Source organism: Scyliorhinus torazame, chromosome 28 (genome assembly GCF_047496885.1).
Source record: "Scyliorhinus torazame isolate Kashiwa2021f chromosome 28, sScyTor2.1, whole genome shotgun sequence".
Lineage (NCBI taxonomy): Eukaryota > Metazoa > Chordata > Chondrichthyes > Carcharhiniformes > Scyliorhinidae > Scyliorhinus > Scyliorhinus torazame.
This window is the reverse complement of record NC_092734.1, coordinates 38402987-38408986: the sequence shown is the minus strand read 5'-3', so window position 1 is coordinate 38408986 and position 6000 is coordinate 38402987.

The following is a 6000-nucleotide window of genomic DNA, read 5'->3' as shown; positions in this document are numbered from 1 at the left end:
AACCGATACACCAGCCTGGTGTGACAAGTTCATCACCTGGTATTCCCCGTCCTACATTGTAGAAGCACTGTTAGCCATGGCAATACTCTGCAGTGTCATCCAGACACTGAGACTTAGGAAATGGCGAAGGAAAGCCTCCCGCACTCCGGTATATACATTCAGACCCCCTATTTTCAGACTTCAGCAAACCCCCCACTCTCTTTAAATGAATTAAAGTGCATCGACTTTTTTTGTTTGTTTGTCCTAATAAAAAGATGTAAAATTCTGTACTTGACTGCCAAGCTACAGATACCTGTATTGCTGCTACTGTATAGTTTATACTGTTGTAAATTCTTTTAAGTGACTAAGGATAGTTTAGTTAAGAATAGTTAGAGGTTCCCATGTTTAATTGTAATGCATGCCTGAATGTCATAGCGCCCTGTAGAATTTTATAATAATGTGTGTATATAAAACAATTTAGGTAAAGTTCCAATCCATAGGACAGAGTAGAGTAGAGCCTGTCCTTGATTGCGGGTGCTCGACTTAGGCAGAGAACAAAGAAGATGCGGTAATATGATCCTTCACGCTTCGCGTTGAGGATCACAAGGAGGGTGTGTAGCCAAATGGGATGTCCACTTCCAGAATGCAAAAGGGACACTCACAAAGAATGTAGGGAAATTGGATTGGATTGGATTTGTTTATTGTCACGTGTACTGAGGTACAGTGAAAAGTATTTTTCTGTGAGCAGCTCAACAGATCATTAAGTACATGAGAAGAAAAGGGAATAAAAGAAAATACGTAATAGGGCAACACAACATATATAATGTAACTACATAAGCACTGGCATCGGATGAAGCATATAGGGTGTAGTGTTAATGAAGTCAGTCCATAAGAGGGTCATTTAGGAGTCTGGTGACAGCGGGGAAGAAGCTGTTTTTGAGTCTGTTCGTGCATGTTCTCAGACTTCTGTATCTCCTGCCCGATGGAAGAAGTTGGAAGAGTGAGTAAGCCGGGTGGGAGGGATCTTTGATTATGTTACCCGCTTTCCCCAGGCAGCGGGAGGTATAGATGGAGTCAATAGATGGGAGGCAGGTTCGTGTGATGGACTGGGCGGTGTTCACGACTCTCTGAAGTTTCTTGCGGTCCTGGGCCGAGCAGTTGCCATACCAGGCTGTGATGCAGCCTGATAGGATGCTTTCTATGGTGCATCTGTAAAAGTTGGTAAGAGTCAATGTGGACATGCCGAATTTCCTTAGTTTCCTGAGGAAGTATAGGGGCGGTTGTGCTTTCTTGGTGGTAGCGTCGACGTGGGTGGACCAGGACAGATTTTTGGAGATGTGCACCCCTAGGAATTTGAAACTGCTAACCATCTCCACCTCGGCCCCGTTGATGCTGACAGGAGTGTATACAGTACTTTGCTTCCTGATGTCAATTACCAGCTCTTTAGTTTTGCTGGCATTGAGGGAGAGATTGTTGTCGCTACACCACTCCACTAGGTTCTCTATCTCCCTCCTGTATTCGGACTCATCGTTATTCGAGATCCGGCCCACTATGATCGTATCATCAGCAAACTTGTAGATGGAGTTGGAACCAAGTTTTGCCACGCAGTCGTGTGTGTACAGGGAGTCGAGTAGGGGGCTAAGTACGCAGCCTTGCGGGGCCCCGGTGTTGAGGACTATTGTGGAGGAGGTGTTGTTGTTCATTCTTACTGATTGTGGTCTGTTGGTCAGAAAATCGAGGATCCAGTTGCAGAGTTGGGAGCCAAGTCCTAGGTTTTGGAGCTTTGATATGAGCTTGGCTGGGATTATGGTGTTGAAGGTGGAGCTGTAGTCAATAAATAGGAGTCTAATGTAGGAGTCCTTGTTTTTGAGATGCTCTAGGGATGAGTGTAGGGCCAGGGAAATGGTGTCTGATGTGGACCGGTTGCAGCGGTATGCGAATTGCAGTGGATCAAGGCGTTCTGGGAGTATGGAGGTGATGCGCTTCATGATCAACCTCTCGAAGCACTTCATTACGACTGAAGTCAGGGCCACTGGTCGGTAGTCATTGAGGCACGTTGCCTGGTTCTTCTTTGGTACCGGTATGATGGTGGTCTTCTTGAAGCAGGTGGGGACCTCGGAGTGGAGTAGGGGCAGGTTAAAGATGTCCGTGAATACCTCTGCCAGCTGGTCCGCGCGGGCTCTGAGTGCACGACCAGGGATCCCGTCTGGGCCCGTCGCCTTCCGAGAGTTCACTTTCAGGAAGGCCAATCTGACTTTGGAAGCTGTGATGGTGGGTATGGGTGAATTATGGGCTGCTGGGGCACTCGCCAGCGGATTGTTGGTTACCTGCTCAAACCGAGCATAGAATGCATTGAGTTCCTCCGGGAGGGGTGCGCTGCTGCCAGAGATACTGTTCGGCTTCGCTTTGTAGCCCGTTATGTTGTTTAGTCCTTGCCACAACCGCCGAGAGTCTGTCTGTGACTCTAGCTTGGTTTGATATTCTCTCTTGGCATTCCGGATGGTTTTGCGGAGGTCGTACCTGGATTTCTTGTATAGGTCAGGGTCGTCTGCCTTGAACACCTCAGATCTGTCCTTCAGTAGGGAGTCAATCTCGCGATTGAGCCATGGTTTCCGGTTGGGGAACGCACGGACTGCTTTCTTTGGCACGCAGTCGTTCACACATTTGCTGATGAAGTCTGTGACGGTGGTGGCATACTCATTTAAGTTGGTCGCTGAGTTCTTAAATATGGACCAGTCCATTTCCAACAGAAAAATATTACAATTTCTTGCGTTCCCCGACAGGTTTACTTGACATTTTCTAAAACCCATTTGAAAACCATATCTATTTGAAAAGGGGAAAAATAAAGACTCACGTCTGAATGCTACAGTCAGGGTGTGTATCAACCCATAAACAACACATGAAAATGACAAGCTGGTCTGTTTTGGCTGAGAGGTGAATGTTGACCAGACACCGGGGAGAACTTGCTTGCTTTTCTTCGATGAGTAGATGTCGGCGCTGGACTGGGGTGGGCACAGTAAGAAGTCTTACAACAACAGGTTAAAGTCCAATGGAATCTCTAGCTTTCAGAGCACAGCTCCTTCATCAGGTGAGCTTTCTTCCAAGTAGAGCTTTGGGATCTTTTACATCCACCTCACAGGCAGGATGGGCCTCCGTTTAACATCTCAACAGTTCCAACAGTGCAACACCCCCTCGAAGCGTCAGACAAGTTTTGCGCTCAAATTTCTGGATGGGACTTAAACCCACCACCAGCTGAGTGTGAGCAGCATAGAATAGAATTGATAGAATTTACAGTGCAGAAGGAGGAATCCCACGCAGACACGGGGAGAACGTGCAGACTCCGCACAGACAGTGATCCAAGCCGGGAATCGAACCCGGGACCCTGGCGCTGTGAAGCCACTGTGCTACCGTGCTGCCCCAGAGCAGAGCCAGGGCTGATACTCACCACTGTTACGCATTACCTTCTAAATATTTTCCTCAACCAATGCGCATGCCTCCTCTTTGAACGGTTTAATTGCCAGCTCACCCTCAGCTCTCCTTTGGACATCCTGTTGCATAATTAAAAGCTTGAGCAAAGCTCGCATTCAGCCACTGGGACATCCGGGGCAGATTCGGGTACACAGAGCGAGAATTCAGAATGGCCAATTCACCGAACAAGCACGTCTTTCAGGACATGTGGGAGGAAACCGGAGCACCCGGAGGAAACCCACGCTGACACGGGGAGAACGTGCAGACTCCGCACAGACAGTGACCCAAGCCGGGAATCGAAACCGTATCCCTGGCGCTGTGAAGCAACAGTGCTAACCACTGTGCCATCGTGCCGCCCTCGGGATTCGAACCCGGGTCCCTACACCACTACCACCCTCTGTCAATGGGATTTCCCTTTGAAGCCACCCTGCGCCACCAGGAAACCCGCGGATGGCGGAGCGATGCCAGTGGGAACAGGGAATCCCAATAGCGGGAGCATTCCGGCCCAGATGTACGAGGAGACCTGCCTTCAGCCTATTGAGAGGACATACTCATGTCTCAGGTGGACATAAGAATGTTAGAAACAGGAGCTGGGCAGAGTAAGTCATTTGGTGCTTCCAGCCTACTTCACCATTCATCAAGATCTTCCCCCTCAATTCTCACATTATTCCCACATCCCTGAATTCCTTTAGTACCCAAAAATATATCAAACCCTGTCTGAAACATGACCAAGCTCCCTGGGGTAGGGAATTTCAAAGATTCACATCGCTTTGTGTCCAGAATTTCTCATATCAGTCTGAAATGTTCAACTCCTTATCCTGAGTCTGCGATCCCGTGACTCCCCAGGGAGGAACTGTTTCATCAGCATTGGCCTGATCAAGCCCCTTCAGAATTATATATGTTACAGTTAGGGCGCCTCACATGTTTGTTTAAAACTCCATGAAGTATAGGCCGAGTCCACTCAGGTCTTTCTCAGAGGACAATCACTTTATCCCAAAGACTAGTTAAATGAACATTTGTCACACTCTCTTTCGGGCGAGTAGAACATAAAACATAGAACATTACAGCGCAGTACAGGCCCTTCGGCCCTCGATGTTGCGCTGTAAAACCACTCTAAAGCCCATCTACACTATTCCCTTATCGTCCATATGTCTATCCAATGACCATTTGAATGCCTTTAATGTTGGCAAGTCCACTACTGTTGTCCACAACATCGAAGTCCCAGGTACCAACCCATGCCGAAAGTTCACCCCCCTTATTCCGGCTCCTGGCATTGAAGAAGACACACTTTAAACCACCTTCCTGCCTGCCGGTACACTCCTGCAACTTTGAAACCTTACTCATGACCTCACTACTCTCAACCTGGAGCTACAATTCAGGTTCCCAAGCCCCTGCTGAACTAGTTTAAATCCTCCTGAAGAGCATTTGCAAATTTCCCCCCCCAGGATATTGGTATCCCTCTGGTCCAGGTGTAGACCATCCCGTTTGTAGAGGTCCCACCGACTCCAGAATGAGCCCCAATTATCCAGAAATCTGAAACCCTCCCTCCTGCACCATCCCTGTAGCCACGTGTTCAACTCCTCTCTTTCCCTATTCCTCGTCTCGCTATCACGTGGCATGGGTAACAACCCAGAGATAATAACTCTGTTTGTCCTAGATTTAAGTTTCCACCCTAGCTCCCTGAATTCCTGCCTTACATCCCTATCCCTTTTCCTACCTATGTCGTTGGTACCTATGTGGACCACGACTTCGGGCTGCTCCCCCTCCCCCTTAAGGATCCCAAAAACACGATCCGAGACATCACGCACCCTGGCACCTGGGAGGCAACACACCAACCGCGAGTCTCTCTCGTTCCCACAGAATCTCCTATTTATCCCCCTAACTATGGAGTCCCCAATGACTAATGCTCTACTCCTCTCCCCCCTTCCCTTCTGAGCAACAGGGACAGACTCTGTGCCAGATACCTGCACCCCATGGCTTACCCCTGGTAAGTCCCCCCCCCCCCCCAACACTATCCAAAGTGGTATACTTGTTACTAAGGGGAACGACCACAGGGGATCCCTGTACTGACTGCTTCCTCCCAGCCTCTCTCACCGTCACCCATCTATCTTTATTCTTCGGAGTAATAACATCCCTGAAGCTTCTATCTATGACCACCTCTGCCTCCCGAATGCTCCGAAGTTCATCCAGTTCCAGTTCCCAATCGCGGTTTCTGAGGAGCTGGAGATGGGTGCACTTCCCACAGATGAAATCAGCAGGGACACTGTTGGCGTCCCTCACCTCAAACATTCTGCAGGAGGAACATTGCACTACCTTCCCTGCCATCCCCTCTAGATAAAAAAAAGAAAAAGAAAGAAAGAGCTTACCTGTTATTCACTCCCTTCTCAGCAAGCTCTCACCCAGCAACCTCTGTGCGCAGCACAATAACACCTGAAGGAAAATAAAAGAAAAACTACTTACCAGTCACCAGCCAATCCCTTACCTGCAGGCTGTGATGTCACGGTTCAACTTCTACCTGCCCTCGAGCCTTCCTCTTGATCTTTACAGCGGTTG